This window comes from Catharus ustulatus, chromosome 20, assembly GCF_009819885.2.
Source record: "Catharus ustulatus isolate bCatUst1 chromosome 20, bCatUst1.pri.v2, whole genome shotgun sequence".
In the NCBI taxonomy this organism is placed as follows: Eukaryota; Metazoa; Chordata; class Aves; order Passeriformes; family Turdidae; genus Catharus; species Catharus ustulatus.
Genome location: NC_046240.1, coordinates 8,426,109 through 8,445,803, shown reverse-complemented (window position 1 = coordinate 8,445,803; position 19,695 = coordinate 8,426,109). Strand labels below are relative to the sequence as shown.

At 42.0% G+C, this 19,695-nt stretch overlaps 1 protein-coding gene across 2 annotated transcripts in view; it reads left to right on the top strand.

The window, feature by feature from the left end:
• The first annotated feature begins 3,213 nt into the window (after positions 1 to 3,213).
• TEX2 (testis expressed 2) overlaps positions 3,214 to 19,695 on the top strand; it is a 44,975-nt gene continuing 28,493 nt past the window's right edge. The window contains exon 1 of one of the 2 annotated variants that reach the window (XM_033076782.2): positions 3,214 to 3,298. The gene's annotated coding sequence lies outside the window, so the exon portion shown is untranslated. Of the gene's footprint in view, positions 3,336 to 19,695 lie in introns of both variants that reach the window. The other variant, XM_033076781.2, reaches the window with a different exon arrangement.

Here is a 19,695-nt window from a genome sequence, read left to right as displayed (position 1 = left end):
ATGATCAGTCAAAGGTTGGACTCAATATTATCTTGGATATATTTTCCAACCTTAATGATCTTGTGATTCTGTGGTCTATCCTCAGCTCAGCTTTAAAAATGAAACAGCAGTAAAAAAAACCCAAACCCCAGAATAATGTGCTCTAGCACAGGAAGCAACAAGAGCTCAGGATTTTTGCAGTTCCCAGTGGGATTTTAGAAACAGAGAAGCAGAGTTGGAGCCAGCTTGGGGAGCTGTCTGGGGAGGCTCCCAGGGGAGGGTATGACCATGCTGTGCCCCTTTGTGCCAGCAAGGAGCCAGGCCCAGGGGCTGGGATCAGTGTGGGGAGGAGGGATGGGGTGGAGGACAGGATGGGCAATTTGCAAGTTAGACAATTCAGATCCAAAGAAGCAGTGAAGCCACTGTCAGAGAAAGAATTTGTGAGGTGCTGAGAAGACTCTCACTGAGGTGTTTGACAAGCAGAACACAAGTGCTGTGGAAGGAATGTGGCTTTCAGGAAGCTCAGGAAGCTCATACTCCCCCCATACCCACAGAGCCAGCTGAAGCACTGGGAAGCCCCAGCACTGGCAGTCCTTGTTGGGCTCTGCACACACTGGGTGGGCTTGTTTGGGTTTTTTTCCATGCTAAGCTTCTTTCCATTGCATTTAATGTTGCACTGGTAACAACCAAACAAACCAAAGTAAAGCTGTTCTCTCACACACAAACCCATGTTTGCCAAGATTCACACGTTCAGGTTCAGCTGCTGCTTCATTCCTCTTAAAGCTTCTCAGCATAGAATTGCAAGCAGGGCTGTCTTGCAGCTCTTGGGTCTTCCCCAGGATCTGACAGCAATGGGATTTGTGAAAACCATGTAGAACCCTAAAGCTCATGTAATGTTCTTTTCTCACAAAAGTAGAGGCTTTAAACTGCCCTGAGCTGTGAAATTCTAATGGGGGCATTATAAAGAAATGAACTGAGCCTCACAGTAGCTCTGGGGGAGAAATATTATCTATTTTACAGCTTGTTCAAGACTGCTTTTAAAGGCATTTAAATGTCTCCCTCACATATTCCAAAATATTAAAGTAATTCTTTTCAAAAGCAGCCCCTGACTGCAGATACCTGTTTCCAGAGCCTGCAGGCTGTCATTTCTCACAATGACTGTATATTTATACATGGGATACTGAAATATTAAAAATAAATAAGCATTAATTTATTCTCTTGTCTTTTTGTAGGATAGGTGGAAGGTAAATAATTCAACAAAAGGATTTACTCTTACAGCACTGAGTGAGTCAAGTATTCTGAGATTTTTCCTTGTCTCCCTCTTCCACCTGGCTGGGACTTGCCTTTGGAAGAGCATTCTCATGAAGCCCAGAGCATGGTACCCTGGTCAGACACAGCTTGTGCCCAGTTTTTCCCAGTGGCTGCCGCCAGCCTTTGCTCAGCACATACCATGCTGTGGAAGAAGCCTCTGCTGAGCACCTAACTCTAGGTGCACAAATATTTATCTTGAGGTCAGAAGTTTTAGTCCATGTGTTGCCTAAGTTACATGCAAAGAGAGGGCAAAAAAAGCTTCAGATACTCCAGTGAGTTGATTGTAGTTTAACACAGCCAAAACCAACCCATCAGCCACAGTTTCAGCCATAGGCTGTTCCTGCAGGGAAAACCTGTTGTTAAGGAAACAACCATTATCTTATCTCCAGAATCTGGAAACATCAGCATTGGCTTTGTATGAGGATTCAAAGGTACAAGGACAGCCATGAACAGAAATGTGTCCTGGGTGAATACATTTGTACCTGCATTTCAAACAGAATGTTGTCTTTTTCATTAGAAAAATTAAGACTAAATTGAGGTGCTGCAGTGATGCTCACACAATGCAGTCTTTTGCTGGGTTCCTTCAGTTCCTTCAGCTGCAAGCCTTAAGACTGCTGAGTTTAGTGCTTGGGCATCCAACAGCGTGAAGGCTCTGACCATCCATTTGGTGAGCTCAGGCCATTCCTCACTGAAGATTTTGGCAGGTGCTGGCTGCTCTCAGTAACTCTGGTTTTCCATTACATGCAGGAATCCTGCTTTAAAAAACAGAACTCAAAGATGCCTGTGAATAATTCACTTCCACAAGCACCAAACTGTTGCTGCCATTTAATGAGAGAAAGAGTCTGAGTGCTACCTGCACCTTCTGACCTAGAGTGCAGCCCCTACTACGTTACCATATGTGTAGTGCCTGGTGCAAGAGCATCCCAGACCTTGGGACAGCTACAGCTGCAGGTAACATAGGAAACTGTTCAAAAATTAATAATTTATACTTAATTCTTCACAATGGCTAGTTTGGAGTAATTTGAATTCTGCTCACATATGCCACTAAATGTTGGTTAATAAATAAATTTTGTCTCATCACCTCATTAAGTATCATAAATTTAAAGACTGGTATGAAATAGAGTCTGAAAGATCTTGCAGGATTCTTTATGTTTTAATTCGAACTGAAATTATTAAAGAGAATATAATTGGCACAGCCAAATTAACCCAAGGGTTGACTAAAGAAGCCTGGGCCAGCATCACTCTGACCCAGTGTAATGCTGTAATGTCATCATTAACTGCCTTCACAAGCAAGAGCAATCAAGTAAAGGGTAAAAGCATAGAAAGGCTGTAATTTATTGCATAAGACCATTATTGAGAAAACAACCTTTTGACACAGAAAATTATTATTTTTTTTTTCTCTGTGTGCTGCAAATTGGGAAATATGAAGGGTAAACAAAATGACCTCTGCCAGGGCACATTTCCTGGGATAAATGCCTGCTCGGTTAGGGACCCGATAATTTCTGGCCATTTCTGAAATGTTTAGACACCAACCAGCTTCTCTGTGCCGGCCTGCCGCAGCCGCTCCCCCAGCCATGCCAGCGGCGGAGCCCGCACCGAGCCTGGGACACAAACCCGCACCGAGCGCCGCGTTCCTGGAACCGGCGGAGTATCGGTGCCCGCACGGGCCCGGGGGGCTCGGGCTGGAACCGGGAACGGCCGCGGGCCCGAGCGGTTCCTCGCCCCGGGGCCGTTCCGAACGTCACCGCCACCGGCCGCTGGAACACCCGCTGCGCCCGAGGCACGGACAGGGCCGCTCCTGCTGCCGGGGCTCCCCCAGTCCCTGCCCCTTTCCCCGTCCCCGCCCGCCCGGCTCCGGCCCGCCCCGTTCCGCCCCTCGGGCCGGCGCTGCGGCGGCTCGGGCAGGCCCGTCCCCCCGCGGGGCCCGGATTGGCGGCGCCGCCGCCTCCCCGCTGCTGCCGCTGCCCGGCGCGGGCAGGAGCGGCCAGTGCCATGAGCCGCGGCTGAGGTGAGGGGCAGGGGCAGTGCCGAGAGCCGCGGCTGAGGTGAGGGGCAGGGGCAGTGCCGAGATCTGAGGGGGCCGGGCAGTGCCGGGAGCCGTGGCTGAGGTGAAGGGGCCGGGCAGTGCCGTGAGGGCGGCCGGCGGCCCCGCACCGGCAGCGCCCGCCGGTCCCCGCGGGCTGCGGGCAGGGAGGAGCGCAGGGGCCGAGGGCGGCGGTCGGGCCGGGCCGCGGGCGGCTCCCGGGGCCGGGCAGGGCGGATGGCGGCCGGGGCAGCCCGCGGGGAGCGGGGCCGGGCCGGTGCGGGCTGGGCGGGATGGAGCCGCTGCCCCTCGGAGCGGGAGCGGGGTTTGCCGAGCCGGGCGTGCAGCCGGGCAGGAGCTGCCCGAGTACGAGCGACACCTTAAAAACAAGCGGCAGAGGAGGCGGCAGCGGTCGCTTCTGCTGGAATTGAGGGAGAATTTTTCAGTTGGCTTTTACCAGCAAAGGCGAGAGGTTTCCTGTGTGCTAAAATTGTTTCCTCTCTCTTGCCCTAGCTGTCGGCTCCTTGGTTTCTGCTTCTCTTTATTTTCAGTGTCATCTGTGTTATCTTTATTGTAGTTCAGGGGCTAAACCTGTGTACTGTGTCTCTTCAGCGTGTTAAAGTTCCTTCTGAATGTTTGTGCTCAACTTCTTGGTGATTTGTATCTGTCAGCAAATGTCTTGAGGAGCTCCTGACCATGATTTTGGGAAATTAAGTACACAGTGGAGGTTAATCTAAACTTTTGTATGTAACCTAAGTATTATAACCATGAGATAAATTAGCGTTAGTCTTCAGTGCTGTAAGATTATCTTCTGTTAAGATGCTTTGTCATACTCCTCTTTCAAGATGATATTGCTTGTGTAGCTCAGGAAAAATAATGCTCACAATTTCGGGGGTGTATATTTTTACAAGAAAATGTTGCCTTTTTTGTGCTAAAATAGCTTGATATTCCTAAATTGCATAAAACTCAGGCAGTGTGAGTACCCTGTTTTGATTATTTTGGAACTGAAAATGTGCTAAATGAGAGGTCAAAGCACTTTACCTTAAGCATAAAAGGGTAAACTAGTGATTTGGGATGTTAAAATTGACTTTTAAAGACTCTGACATCATGCTGGTTTATGATTTATGGGAGGTTGCTGTTCTGTCTGACTTCAGAGCTGATCCAACAAGGTGCTGTGTTGTGGGTGGCATATTAATTATGCTCCAAGTAAGTGCTGAGGCTTGAGGTAGAGTTTCTAAAGCCGTGCACGATGCTTTCTCCCTTGAGTAGAAGACCAAGAAGTTGATTCTGTGCTCAGAGATGTCTTACCCTGGAATTTGCTGGGGTGTGGTATCCCTGGGAATTGTACTGACAAGCTGAACACTTCTCTTGTGAACAACAGTTCTGGTCCATGCAAAGAACTTACTGAAATGACCTATTTCAGAAAAAAAAATTGAATAAATTCCAAAGTTAAAACTTGAAGAAGGATGTGGCACAATAGTGTGTATTAATTGCATACTTCTTTTTGTCTGAATAACTCTTAGGACTTCCAACTTTTAATACCAAATGCTTAGTTGTTTCTAACTAAAGAACCTCTAAACCAACTGCTTTTCAAAGTAAAGAATGTGGAACAAGAAGCCTGGACATAATGTGTAATGCCAGTCATTTCTCTGTTGTGGTAGGTATGTAAACAAAGTAATGGGAGATACAGAAACTTACTTAGCAAATAAAAGGCTAATATCACTGAAATACATTTAAAATCATGTTGCTAGAGGACTGAGGATGCATTGTTGCATTCAAACAGCTTTTTAGTTGATGGATTTGGGGATTGTGCTGCTCTACCCCTACCTTCTGTGCCAGCTCCATAAGATGAAAATAGAAGGTTTCTCTTGTAGCACATCTGAAAGGCCACCAGAGTTACATTGAGTGAGTGAAGGTGACGAGTCACAGGTGTGGCACTGGGCACAGGTAAGGACATGTTCTCCTGTCCTGCTCTCAAGGACTGAGCTTTAGCCAGTTTCTGCCCCTGAGATGAATAAATTGTGGTGCTGAGTGTGCAGAGACTGGACCTGACACCTGCCTGGGAGCTGAAGAAAAATGAAGGCTGTTTATTGGGATAGACTGTAGGTTTCAAAAGAATGGAGGGAAGGGTAAGTCTTGGAGCTTGGAACACTCCCTCAAATCTCTGGATTTTTATTTTTTTCCTTTGGTAAACTAGAAATTGTGGTATCAGATGTCCACTGTAGTAATGCTAATTCAGTGTGCTCTAAAACATGTATCCTATCCACGAATAAAGGCCTCATGTTCTAGAAACCCTTACTGCCCTAAATGAAACAATCAGATGACAATGTATGCTGGAAAATGAGAGCATAATGTAGGCTTAGAGATTAGAGGAATAAAGATAAGAGTTAATACTGTGAGCTATCATGAGTGGGTATTATATTAGAAGAGATGCATTCAGAGTAGAAACCAACTCTGGAAGTGCACAAGTGTGCCACATGTGCCTGATGAAGGCCATGAACATTTTTTAAAAATGCAGAGTGGACACTTGAAAGGATGTGTTGTGCTTTCAAGGCGGAGGAGGGTAGAACATTGAGCTGCTGAGAGAACAATATCATGTCAGAACTGTTGATACCAAAAGGAAAAAAAAAAAGTGTACCACTGCTTATTGTAGAGGATTGTGCTGAATGGTTCAGATTCACAAAGTAAAGAGTTTGGTTTGGGGGGGTTTTGTACTGCAAGTGGTTGAATTAATCATCTTTTCTGGACAAAAGTCCCAATTGTCATGTCATAAAAATATATTATCAGCTGTTCTTGACAGAATTGTGAATTATCTCTTCCTGGAGGTTGTCTTCTGTAAAGCTTCTGTTAACATGGCAAGTACAGAAGTTTGAAGGTGGAAAGTTAATGATAATTGATCAAAATTCCATTTCCAGATTAAGACCTGAAGGTGCATTGGCTGTGAGGGTCTATTCTCACCCAGCAGCCTCAGCCCTGCTCCCTCAGAGCACTGTGAGGGATGAGGTTTCACCTGCAGAGACAGCACTGAAGTTGTGTCCTCTTAGAAGAGCTCTAAGTGAATGGATTTGTTTGAATTTGGGCCAAGCTTTGTGTACCACAGGTCCTAAAGTATTTACGTGCTTGACAAATGGAATTTTAAGTCTTTTAAGATGATTTTTATGCTCTTTCACACAAATCTTTATTGAAGTTTGCACTGGAGGCTGCTGTGTGCTAACTTGGTTTCATGAGTTTGAGTCTGTACAGAGCAAAATCTCCTCTCCTTGATCAGCACAGTAACAATACAACCAGTGTAGTGCAGGACTCCCAGTCAGACCAGATTGGTAATGCAGAATCTGCCTCTTTCATCATTTCCTTTAATGGACTCTTTGATGACCATTATCTCTGAAAAATAAAAACCAAGTGTCTTAAGTGGAAATTGCTCAATTAAAGAATCTGAGAGGCATTGCTTGAAGACTTCCTGTGTTAGCCAAGGCCAGTCTTGCTTCTGTTGGAAATGGTGAGAGGAAGGAAGCAGAGGGGCAAGTTTTGATGGCAGAGTAGGTTAGAGTGACTGAGTCTGCAGTGTGCAGTAATCCCTGTAAGTTTTGCTGTTTTTTTCTTCCTACTCCTCTGGGAAGAGAGGAGTTCCAAGGTGCTATTTGCCAGTCATATTTATTCTCTGGATACTGTTGTCTCTGTTGAAGCCAATTGTTAGTGTCTTTGGAGAGACATGAAAATATAATGATATAAAGGGTTTATTCTTTGATCGTGCCTTTCTGCTCCTCAAAACTTCTGCTTCTCTGTTCATTGTCTTTCCTATTTGTTTTAACTCTCTCCTCTCCTGACAGTAAGGTGTGTTACTCTGCTGTGCAAAGTCCAAATCAATACCTAGTGCAGTTGGGGCTCTAAAAGGGAAGAGAACTGATGTACAATTGATAACAGAAGATCAATAAACATGGTAAACAGTGGTGTTTTCCCATAAAGGCCAGGAGGGCAGCGGAAATGAATCGTTGTGTGAACCGGGCTTTAATATTCATTACCCAGCGTCTCAGTGGTTTATAAAATGCTGTGCTCTCTGACCCTGCTGGTGTTGGATGGCAGGAATATTGCAGGAGAATGTCCCTTAGTGCTGTGACTGTATTGCATGTCCTGCAGGATTGTTATCATGGAGCTGTGAGAAGGTGGGTTGGTCAAGCTTAGAACAGGATCTCTTTTGAGAGTATGAGAATGGTTATTCAGGTATTGGAGTGCTCCTGTAAAGGATCTGCTTGAGCCAAAAAATTGCTGTAGTGGGTTTTAATGGTGGAAATAGAAGACAGAGCTACAAGACTAGCTCTTACTCTGGATTTCATGTATTTTGTTTATACTTCAGTTGTAAAATAGGACTGCAAAATTACAAGCACAAGGTACGGACTCCTGTGATACTGGGAATTTCAAAGCAGATGGCAGAGGAGTGAAATGTCAATGTGACCTGTCACGAGCTGCAGTGAAGTTCTGATCTGAAATTACATAGAGAGATGTAAAAAACATTCTGTTTCCCTGGAAATCAGGATTAAGACTGAGAAAATCAGTTGTTTTTATGAGCCCAGACAGGCTCAAAGAATGAGGGTTCTGTGCGGGAAAGGAGCTGGTGCTGCTCACACGCCTGTGCTGTGGGAGGTGGGTAGGAAATGTTGCCGAACATGTGACATGGACAGACAGTGGAAGTTGTCCGAGTTGTGTTTGCTGTCTCCTGCCTGTGAGCTGCAGCATGTTGTGCTTCGTTGTCTTCTGAAACCCCAAGTACCCAGAGCCTGCCTGCACTGGGCGCTGCCAGGGCTCCATCCCAGACAGGAGTGTGAGGCCAGGGCGATGCCCTTGCAAGAGCAGAGCATTCCCACAGCCCTGCCTGCTGTCACCTCCCACTTGTTCCCATCTCCCTGCCCCACTGTGGCCAGGGAAAGGTGAAGATTTCCTCTCTGGATGCTTTCCAAGCTGGGCATTACTATTCTGCTTGCTTCATATGTGTCTGTCACCCCTGTTCCCCAGAGTGGCTTCACTTTCTTTCCTAGTACTCTTGTGTAATGCTTGGGGTTGGTCACATAAATAAATGTACTTCGGTGGGAAATGAAAGTGATCTGCACAATTTGTGTCTTGTTTGGAGCTGCTGTGATGTTTGGTAAGGCTTATCTTTGTAGGACCTCCTCAGTGGCATTTCTTTTTGTCTAATCACTTCTACACTTCTTCCTTTTCAACTTGACTTGAAGTATTAAACAAAGGAATTGGGTGAAGTGGAAGGAACTAAGGGGAAGATAATCCTGAACGTCTGTCAGCTCAGAAGTGTGCTGGTTAATAAATGCTCTGCCAGGTTTTGAATAAACCTTCTGAGCAAATGCGTGACAACTTTACAAAGTATTTTTATAGAAAAGAAAAAAGTGTTACTCTTCTATTTATATGTTATTTTTAGTGAGTAGCAAGAGATGTGGATGTGAACCGACCAGCTGTGCATACAAGCTTTCTCCTATTTTGTAATTCCCTTTATTCCCTTTTATCATTCCCTTTATGACAACAGGCCGAGTGTTCCCAGAAGCCTTAACAGTGCTGAGAGATTTCAGGCAAGCTGAAAGCAGTGCCTGACAGTTTCAGAAAACTCTGTGAGTGTCTTAAAAGATGCATTAAGAGGTGTTGTATTTAGAGTGTAAATATTTAGTTGTGTGGCTCTCTGTTTCTTTTGTTATGCCGGTTTGAGATGTGGTTTGGCAATAGTTTTTGCGTATTAAAACACATTTTATGAACCTTTGCTTTTCTGATGTGTTGGGCCAACTTTCCAATTTAGTTTTAAATCCTATCTAGATAGCTATCCTTCTTTCTACCAAGTTAAAACTTCACAGTTGAAATGATAAAAATGAGTAAATTGTGGAGCTGCACCATGAGCGGTTGGTCATGGTCAATACCATGGGCTGACTGTTTTGCAGACTTCTTTGTAGACACAAATGGGTGAGGTGTGAACGGTGACTTTTCGAGCCTCCTTCTCCAGTAACCCCAGCCGAGTCAGTGCTGGTTTGTGTGGTCTGTTCAGTTCTCAGGTTGCTGAAGAAGGGTTTGTCTGTTGTCATAACACTTCAGATGCTTCACAGAGCTGGGAGAACTTTTGAGGGGGTGTTGAGGCTGTTCCTCATTTTCACAGAGGAGCTTATCTCACGAGGTGGTGGCGAATGGAGGTGAGAGATTTCCATCCCATGTGTGCATTTGCACTTGCACTGTCCAGTTTCCCCAAAAGAATGACCAGCATTGTCTCTAAAGCCTTCTTGTACACAGCACAGCAGAGGCAGCTCTGTAGGGGTGGGAGCAGCTTCCTCACTCTTCAGTCCTCACTATTTTGTCACCTTATCCTGGAAGACAACCTGAGCTGCCAATCCTGCTTGGCTTCTCTGCCCTGACCTCTCTGAGCAATTAAAAGTCTCGTTTACACACCCACACCCTGACAAGTATGTGCTGTGCATACCCACAAACCTACTCACAGTGCTTGTAGTTCAGAGCTCGACTCTCTTTGATAAACAAATGCCTGGTGGATGAATTTAGCATGGATATAGGAGCATTGCCCTATGCCTGAAATTAGAGTTGCCTGCATAATTCTGTAATTGGACAAGGCAGGATATGGCTCAAAGACACTTATTTCCCTTTGCCCTTTTGAATTCATCTGGTGGCTTTTGCTGTTCTTTTATCTCCCAGCAAATCAAGACCTTAAAACTGATGACCTTAAATTAATTTCCTTGAAGCTGCTTTAATGACACTTTCTGTGCCTGTGTGAGCACAAAATGTAACTCACATAGAGGAGAGTGCATTCACCCTTAACTGTTTAACTGGTTGAGACTGTAGAAATTATTTATGTGTTGAAGGCATTTCCTGGACAAACATTACACTGATGATACCTGTTTATTGATAGCAAATACAGGATAAGAAAGGGAAGACTTAGCTCTTTTTTACAAGGAAGTAATTGCAAAGGAGAATGACAAGAGAGATTTTGCTTTAATACAGCTTGAATGTAAAGCAGAACTGGAGTTCTTAAAAATTCATTGATTTTTTTTAAGCTGTTCATATTGCACTGTGAATTCATCAGGTAACTGGTGAATTTTGGTGTGTATTGTTACAAGACACTCACTTGCTGACATTTCTGCTTTTCAGCCTGTGGGGTTGTCAGATGAAATTCCTGGAGACAACTAACCTGATTATTGTTCTCAGAAGTGAGATCTTTGTGTGTGTGTGTGTGTTTTACAGCTCCCTATGTAGCTGGTCAAAATTTAGTATGTGCCTCTCTGAAATCAAGTTTTGGAGGAGTGATTTCATTTACAGAAGTCCCATTGTACTGGAGTACCTGAGGTCTGCCTTCCACTAAGTTAAGGAGCTGTGTCTGTGTGCTGTGACTGAATTATACCATAGAGGAACAAAGGTTGAGAGAAAATGAGTAATGGGTGAGAACACTTCTCAAAGAGTGCTGAGAAGTTCAGGAAGCCTTTAATCAACTTAAAACTTTTAAGGAAAATTTTATTTTTCTTTAATTTCACATTGGTGGCCTGATTCACACAGGGAGAGACCATATTGGGGTAGATCCATGCTGCTGAAAAAAGGAGAGAGGAGAGCTCTGTTTATGTTATTTCCAATCTTTTTTTTTTTTTTTGAGTGTTCACATGACAAATTATCCTTCCAGGCTTGTTATCAGTACCACATTTTGAGAGATAAAAACAGTAGGGAGGATCCCCATATGCACTAGGACCTCACTAGTGCCTTCTCAGTTTACTGACGTCCTTTCTCCTTATGAGCAATTTGGTGTCTTTATGTTCCTGTAAAATGATCATTTAAATTCAGAATGCCAGGAAAGTTGTCGGTTTTTGTGTTTTTTTTTCTTGTATCTACCTCCTATGGTTTCTTAGCAATTAGGCATAAAAAATAAGTTGTGGGAGGTGCTCATCATTTTCTGACTCAGTTGTTTTCAATGGGAGTAAAGCAGCTGCTAAGGTCAGGCAATCTGTAATTGACCTGTCAGATGTTGCAATTAAAGTGTATTGCAGCTGTTAGAAATAGAAGTTACCTCCATTGCTCCTGAAAAAAACCAAAAAGCAATCCAAAATCAAACCACCAGGAAGCTTTAGCATATTTCAGTCATTCTTTAAATACTGCTGTCTTCTGTGTGTAATGCAAGAAACAGAGAGAATGCAGATGGAGCTGCTGTCTTTGATTTCAGTGCTGTTTATGGCAAGGCCTCTTTCATGTTCTGAATAACAAAGTCCAGGGAAAATCCTTGCCAATGTCTGTCAATAAGTTTAGACCTTGAAATGCTTAGAGTTATAAATACTGTGGGGAAAATGTATTTACATGAAAACACATGTGGGAATGCTTTTGCCACATCCTGGTTTTTGCCTTAATGCTTCTGTGGATTTTATGAAATATTAGAATGTACTCTAATAGAATAACTAGGAATTGTGTAGTTGCATCAACCCTGTGCATTTGAGTGTTTTTGTGTCTGTCTCAGAACCCAGTATTTTTAATCATAAAATGCTTAAGCCACTCTTTAATTCAGAATTAGTCATTGAGAGATGATGCTGAAATGAATGTAACAGTTGCAAGGCTCCAGAAGCTTTTGAGAAGCTGAAGAGCTCCCAGGAGCCCTTAAATCACGACAGTCAGTTGGGAGGCTGGGGAGGTCTGGATTGTCTGTCCTGATGTTTATGTTGAGCCTCAGTTAATATCTTAGCTCATTGAGGGTCAACAGTGTTTCTGTGTTGTGTGTTTGCTTGGGTTTTTGGCTTTTTTAAATAAACAAAATGCTTTGTCCATAGCATGGGGAAAATTCAGGTTGTTTGGGCCATCTGGGTTCCATTTCGGGGTCTTGGATGTTGTCCTGTGCTCATCACTTTGTGTCCTCCAGCTGGAAAACCACAGTGCTGCTGAACTTTTTCATTTTAGTTTCTAGGTATCTGAGTTGAACATAAATCTGAATGAGATGAACGTTGCCTTAAGCAGAGAGAGAAATGTCTGGGACTCGCCAGTTCCAAATCTGACATTTTATTTTCTGGCTATTCTTAGAAGTATTCTTTAGAGGTTTTTTTTTTTTTATTTTAACCTTCTCTAGATCTTTCTATGAATTAAAAGTTTAAGTATTTTAAGCACAGGAGCTGTCATCAGTAGTTTATGATCTCTGCACAGTTCTTGCTAGACTATGTGTGATTCTAGAGCTACATTAATGTGGTTATCAGTCTTTAAGGTGTTAGTGACTCTTTATGATCTTACTTGTTCCATAATTTGTGTGAACACTGCTCTTCAGTCAGGTAATTTAAAGCAAAATTTTTCTCACTCTTCTAATAATACTGAAACTAAAAATAACATGATTACTTGCACAGGGCTTTCAGAGAAGTCTGGAATTCCAGTCCGTTTTCTTCCAAAATTAGATCACAAAGAGCTTTCTGCTCATGTGGTGCTGATTTATGTTTCTTTTGCAGTTTCCAGGTAGCAGGAATTGCTGGTAATACCTATCTCCATTAATTTTTTTCATGGAATCCAGTGACAGGAGAGACCATTCATTGCATGGTATGGAGTGATTGGCAGGACTACCTCTCTTAGGTGCTGGGAAAAATGATTTGAAAGAAACTGCAGACAAGTTTGACTTTTGGGTTGAATTACTTTTGTCCCACCACTTCTCAAACTTGATGGCAGCTCTGAAAAGACTTGCATGTTTTGAAGTGCTGTTTATTGGCCTTTTCCTAACTGTTTCTGTCCTTTGGACGCTCTTCATGCAGAAGCTTCTGAGAAATCCTGGTCTATCATAAATGCATTTTCTGCATTTATCAAAGACACTTTTCCTTGGGTAGATGAGGTGCAAGGAGATGAACAACTGTAATCAATGTGCTCACTAACAGCAGTTCCCTGTGTTAATATTTGCAGCTTGCTCTATAACTCCAGGTGCCTTAAGAAAATTAATTTTCATGTGTTAAGTACAACTGCCTTTCTAGCTAGGTATGAATACTATATTTGTATTAAATGTAAATGTAGCCCTCCTCCCTTCCCTAGACAATTTAAGCTTTCTGAAAATAGCCTTACTTTGATTAGTTGTTCTTGTTTCGGTTTGTGCCAGCTGGCTGGTCTGTAGATCTTTGCCTGTTTTTTCTAATTGTTTATTTTATTTGAAGAGTTATTACCTTGCTTCTTAGGGATGTGCTAGGTCCAGAATGAAATACTTTTAAGTATTAAATGCTTTAGTTGTATTTAATAATACCAGAGAACATCTCCTTCTGTAATTTTGAAAACATCTCTGAGAACTAAAGAAACCATGATTGTGTGTGTACTGTGTTTTGTCCTGCCAGGTTAAAAAGCCATAAAGCACCTTGCATGCTAATCCTCTGCAGAACATGAAGTTAAAATGAAGGCTGTAGATAACAAATATGAAATTTGATCGATCATTAAAAATCCCCTGGGAAAAAAAACCTCTTTAGATACTATTGGGTAAATCTGTAGATTCCATTACTTTTAAATTAATCTCTCATAACTACATTTTACATGGGGACCTAGAGTTTGAGTTACTAAATTGTGCTGCTCCTCTGTGTATCTGAGTTTAGCCTCATGTGGACATGCCTGTTTATTTTTAAAACCTTTTCATGTGAGGGTGTGTGATGGTTGTTTTACCTTGGCAGGTGCTGTGACTACTGATGGAATTTTTTTGTTAGGGAAATGAATGTGAATGTAAGAAGTCCTTGAATGCTCACTTGCTACCTGTAGGCAGTTCTACCTAGTGATGTACATTTGCACTGGGAAAAAAAGAGCCTGCAAGACAATTCTGATAAGCCCTTTTTAATTTAGGATTCAGGACACCTTCTTTTACTTAATTTTGGAAACATGCTTTTCTCTAAGTCACTCGGTCAAAATTTCCCTGAAGATTTCATAGTGACCTTTAATTTAATCGGAGATATGGGCAGAGTTTTCAGCTGTGGGGATTAATCCACAGAGGTTTTAGATAATCTTTTAGCAGATTAATGAGGAGGTGATTTTTTTTTTCTACTGAGATAAGAGAGTGAGTTACAATTCTACACAGTTTTACCTCACCATTTACCCTTTCTATAGGATGCAATTTTTTGTGTAAACTTTTTATGCTTTATTATTACAGAAATCCAACATGTTCTGTTGAGGTGCAGAATTTGTGCAGCACCAGAAGATTTTGATGTAGACTCTCCTTCCTTTTAGGAGAGAGCAATTGCAGCAGTTATATATTTATTGCTCAGAACTGTGAGACCATAGTGAGGTTTTTTTTGCTCTCTTTTGACTTGCCAGGATGACTCTGAAGAATACAGCAGTTTGAGAAAAGTGGGAGAAGCTGGCTTCAGGCTGGCTCTGAGTTTGCCCTTGTTTTAATGTGTCTATTTCTGAATCCCTTGCTGCAGAAATTTCAGATCTAGGTCTGTAAACTTTTCTTTTTCTGGGGCATTTCTCTTCTCACTTGTGGCCAAATTAGATTTTTAGGTAATTTTGATGCCAGCAACTAGCAAAAAAATACAGAAAACTGGAAAAAATACATAACATAATTTTAAAGACAGCAATATACATTATAGGAAATGACTAAAACCCCAAAATCTGTGATAGAGGGTGAGAGGGGGGATATGGTGATTTGTTACTATTTTATTTTGTTCTGAGAATTTATAAAAGGTCTCTTTGAACTGCTTAATGGGGAATGTTTTGGAAGGAAAAGGTGCTACCTGTTGCATGCAATTACAAATTATAAACAAGAATATAGTTCATAGGAGGAGAACACAAGAATGGAGAAAGTCTTATATATGTAGTAGAATTTTTATTAGTTCTTACTATGCCAACTGGGAGTAAATGTTCTTTGATATAATTATACTCTGGTGCAGTTTGAATCTATTCCAAAGAGCAGAACTTTGCCTAAAACTTCTTTTATTTCTTCTGTTAGGGAAAATGTTGGATTTTATAAAAATACTGCTTCAATTCAGCCTTCAGAAAATCACTAAATAAAAAGAAATTAGATTTTTCTGAGTTTCTGTAGCTTTTTGTGATTGTTAAAATGGGACTATAGTGCAGCTTTTAAAGTTTTTGGTAAGTAGTGTGTCATGGAAGGGGAATAGGAAATAATAATTATTCTTTTATCTGTAAAGGCAGAGGAACTGATGTGGTAGCTGACCTTTCTGAAGTCTTTGGGGAAAATGTTAACATAGAAGCCACTTGCTTAGCTAACATTAAACTGTTTTTGCTTGATTATTTTTGAAGTGTTGTAAAGACAAGCTTGGGGACCTCAGCAGCAGCAACAAAATTCCAGTAATTTTGGCTGCAACAAAATTCCACTAGTTTTGAAGGCTCCTTATTTGCCATTGCAATTTTACTTGACTTTTCTGTCCTGGACTTAAGGACATCTCTTACTGGTCTCTTTGATAGGTTTATAATTGTCATTAAAAATGTAATCTGATTGACAAGATGTTAAAATCTTGCCTAGGATCCTCTTTTTAAGTATCCCTAAGCAGATTTAAGTGCCGAGAATTTAACTCAAATTGTTCTGAACTTAAAAGCACAAAATTTGCACAAGAATGTTTGGGTTTATTCATGATGCTCAGAGAACTCCTGTTGGAGGTGTTTTTAGTTCTCACCCAGCTTTGTTGTCTGACCTGGGTTACTCTGTCAGGGGTATGTACTGTGTGTATATATTATGATCCATCACTTTTGGCCATGATTTGGGATTGGCTTCCTCTCAACACATTAAATTACATACAGTCTTTTAATAGCACTTGATATTGATACCAGCTTTTTCATTTCTGCCCTGGATTTACAACAGGTTTTGTTGGGGTTTTTCTTCCCTCTTCTTCCCAACCTCTGTATCTCCAATCCACTTGCATGAACTTGGAAAGTGAAGCAAAACTTCCTTCTTGATCCTGATGGAAACTGAGCTTTAAAGCCTTATCTCCAGGCTGGGTAACTGGATCCCTAACAGAAGGTTTCACAGGGCTATTGTTTGATAGTAATTACCAACCCTGGCTCTGTAGTTCATTTAAAAGTAATGACTAGTGGATGTAAAAGGAACAATAGATGTTAACTATGGAATACATTAACTCATGGAGATGCCAGGGGAATTTAATTGATCATAATTAGAAATTTGAATGGGGATAGGAAAGAACGTTGAATTTTGCATTTTCTATCCCTTTGGTTTTTTGTCTTTTATGGTATAGATCTGCTGAATGAGATGAAATCCATGTGACAGATAATGTCCCAGCAGCTGTGCTCTGTGCTTCAGGGAGGGCATTCTGGGCTAAATGGGGATTGGCTTTCTAGACTACTTCTGTGGCAAAGTAGTACTTTTCACTAATATTGTGCTTCATTTTGAGGGACCTGAAGTGAAGATTTCTTGCTCTTAACAGAAAATTTTGTCTGATGCTGAGAACTCTGTTACTTACTTTAAGTAATTATAAAGAATTGCAGTAGTTCTCCCACATATCTCAGTGTTGGAAGGCAGATATTGGCTGCATGTCTAGTAATCAAACAGAATCTAGAACTTCTGGGAGCAAATATGAATTTTAGATCATATTGCCTTGTGCAGGTGTTCCCTGTCTGAGAAGGATTTAATGTGCTCCTGGCCTGGTTTGGAACATGTGTCAGTGGGGTCCTGTTCCTGTTAATGTAAAATCTGTCACTCCTCATGGAGGCTGCAAAGATTGTCTAAAACAAACATACTGCTTCTCCTTCCTGCCAGATGGAGGGTAGACTTAGAGTATGAAGTGTCTACCTGTTTTGAGTCTGACACTTGAAAATGACTGTCATGTAACCCAAAATGATAAAAAACGCCCCATGAATCCTAAAGAGCAGCTGTGGTTTTTTCCCAGTCTGACTAAGCAAGAGCAGCCTGTTGGACAAGGGATGGCCCAGAAGGGTTACTGGGGAAAGCATAACCAGTGAAAAACATCTTTCCCTGTGAACAGCTGTGGTAATCTGCATGAAGTTGAATTGTAGCATTATCAATAATCAAATTAGTTGTTTCCTGAGCAGCATTTAGGACTTGTTCTTCTGGTGCAACTGTCAGATACAGGGGAAAGTATTGCAGTGCTGTTTAATAACCTGAAAGGCTTTTCCTTTACTTAGGAGGAAAGGAATTTCTGTTTTGTGGAAAACACATTTTTTTGTCTGTGTTTAGTAGCAACGAAAATACAAGTGTTGAACCTTGCTGCACATTTTTCTGAAAGCATTTTGATAATGCAGTGTACTGTGCACCCTTTCCCCCTCATGAAGATGTTGCAATAAGTAATAGCAATGTGATTGGAGTAGTTGGCTGCTGCAAAGCATGTGAATTTAGTTACCCAATCCAGCCTGTTTCTCCAACTGAATGATTATGACTAAGTGTGGTATATGCAGCTTTGACCTTTTAAGTTAGTTCCTAGCTTGCTGCTTTGTTGTTTGAATCACTTTCTAAATTGTTAATGTGAAAATAATGGCTTTGCTGTATAAAGTTGGTGGGGTAATTGTCTAAGGCTCTTAGATGGATGTGTGTTTTGTCAGTGCTGTGAACAGGTGCTCTGTGGGGCTGGAGAAGGGTGGGGTGTGTTTGTCCACTGCAGGGGAAGGAACAGAAGGGTGTTTATGCTGCTGGGCAGAAGGACACATTGCTGGCTGCTTGGTCCCAATTAGTCATTCTGGGAAAGAGCACAGTTACTGCAGTGACACAAGAGGTGTCATGGCCTAACCCACACCTGGCCTCTCCCCAGGTGTCCCTGTTTGTCACCAGGTGCATCACAGCATGGTGGAGACGTGTTGTCACCCAGACAAAAACATCCTCAGCTCCAGCACCGCTGCCTCCCTGCTCATAGGAAAGGGCTGGGTGAGGTCTGTCCCACGCAGCTGCATTCCCTGTTTGCCTGGCTCAGTGTTTCACGTTGTTGGAGCTTTAAAAGCAATGCCTGTAGGTGAGGATTATAAATTGCTCTTCTGTGGGAGATGGGGATGCAGTGCCTTGAGGTCAGAAGTGGAAATGGCAGCAGTTGGTTGGCAGCTATCTCATTCCACCCTGCAACAGCATCTGAACTTCAAACCTTTGGGGGAGAGGAATTATTTTCTGAGCAGCCTTCTTCCCTTCCGGGTAAAAGTTCATGTTTTGAATCATTTGAAGCCTGAGGATATAAGACTGCTCCTCAAGTAATAGTGCCTGCCACATAAATAAAACTGATACCTTGCATCTTCAGAATCAACACCAGAAAACCCCTGAAGAGGCAACCAGAGAGTGGGGAACAGTGTAGCCTTCAAAAGAAGGACCAGTGAAAACCTGTGTTTCTGCAAATACCAATATAATCTAATCCTGCAAGTGCCAATAACAAATCCAAACAATCAGTTTGGAATTCTGCCACTTCAAATGGTGAGGTTGGAACATCAGGCCATCAGACAGCTGGGAGAAGAGCTGAGGAGTAGGGGAAGGAAATGAGTGAGGAAAATGTAGCCAGAAATGAGTAAGAAGTGAATCTGTTAAAATTATTTAAGGGGTAAAAATATATGGTTCAAGAGCCTGATGTAATTGCTCTATCACAACCTAACACCTACTGAAAGAGCTGTCAAGGAAAAACTTCTCAGCATCTACTTTGGGAAGGAAAAACAAAACGAAAGCTCAAATCCTCCACAATAAAACAGATTGTGTTCAGGAATGGATTGGAAACACGTTCTTTTATATGACATAATCCGTGGTACAGTAACATGCTTAAGGTAGGCAAATACTGGCTAATCAAGAATTTCCTTCCTTTCTCTGTTAAGTTAATCATGACGTTAAGAAAATCTTGCTTGTTCGGTAAGCACTAAAATCTCTTTTCAGTACGTTTGGTGTGTGCAAGTAAAGTTCATCTGTTTCAGGTCATTAGCACTGCATTAGCACAGCGTGGCAACTGGTGTTTAAACACCAGCTAATTAATGTTCAGTGTAAACACAGTGTGCTGAGGAGCTATCCAAGCCCATGAAGTTCTAGCTGATACAAAATGCCACAGTGAAAATCTTATTCAGGGGGAGGGGAATTGCTAATATTTTTCTCCTGCTTTCCTAGATTACTGATAAATGGTTAATGCTGAAGAGCAGAAGTGAAAGGGTCAAACTGATGCTAAGAGCATTGTGTTCAAGAGGGATTTTGTTATTGTATTTGTGGGGTTTTGATTTTTGTTTGTTTGTTTTTCCTTCCTTAGTGTATAGTGTTGTGATGGCTCAGTGACCTGGAAAATGTGTAGGGTTTTTGTACTTTCAAATTTTGGTGTGTTAGTTTTGCAGTTTCACAATTGGGCCAAAATGTTAAATGTGTGATAGCTGATGGAAATGAGGTTGAATATGTATCTTGTCCAGTAGAATTTTTCCCTCTCTGAAACAAATTTGGGGTGTTTGTCCAAAAGATGTAATTTGAACTGTTTGAAACG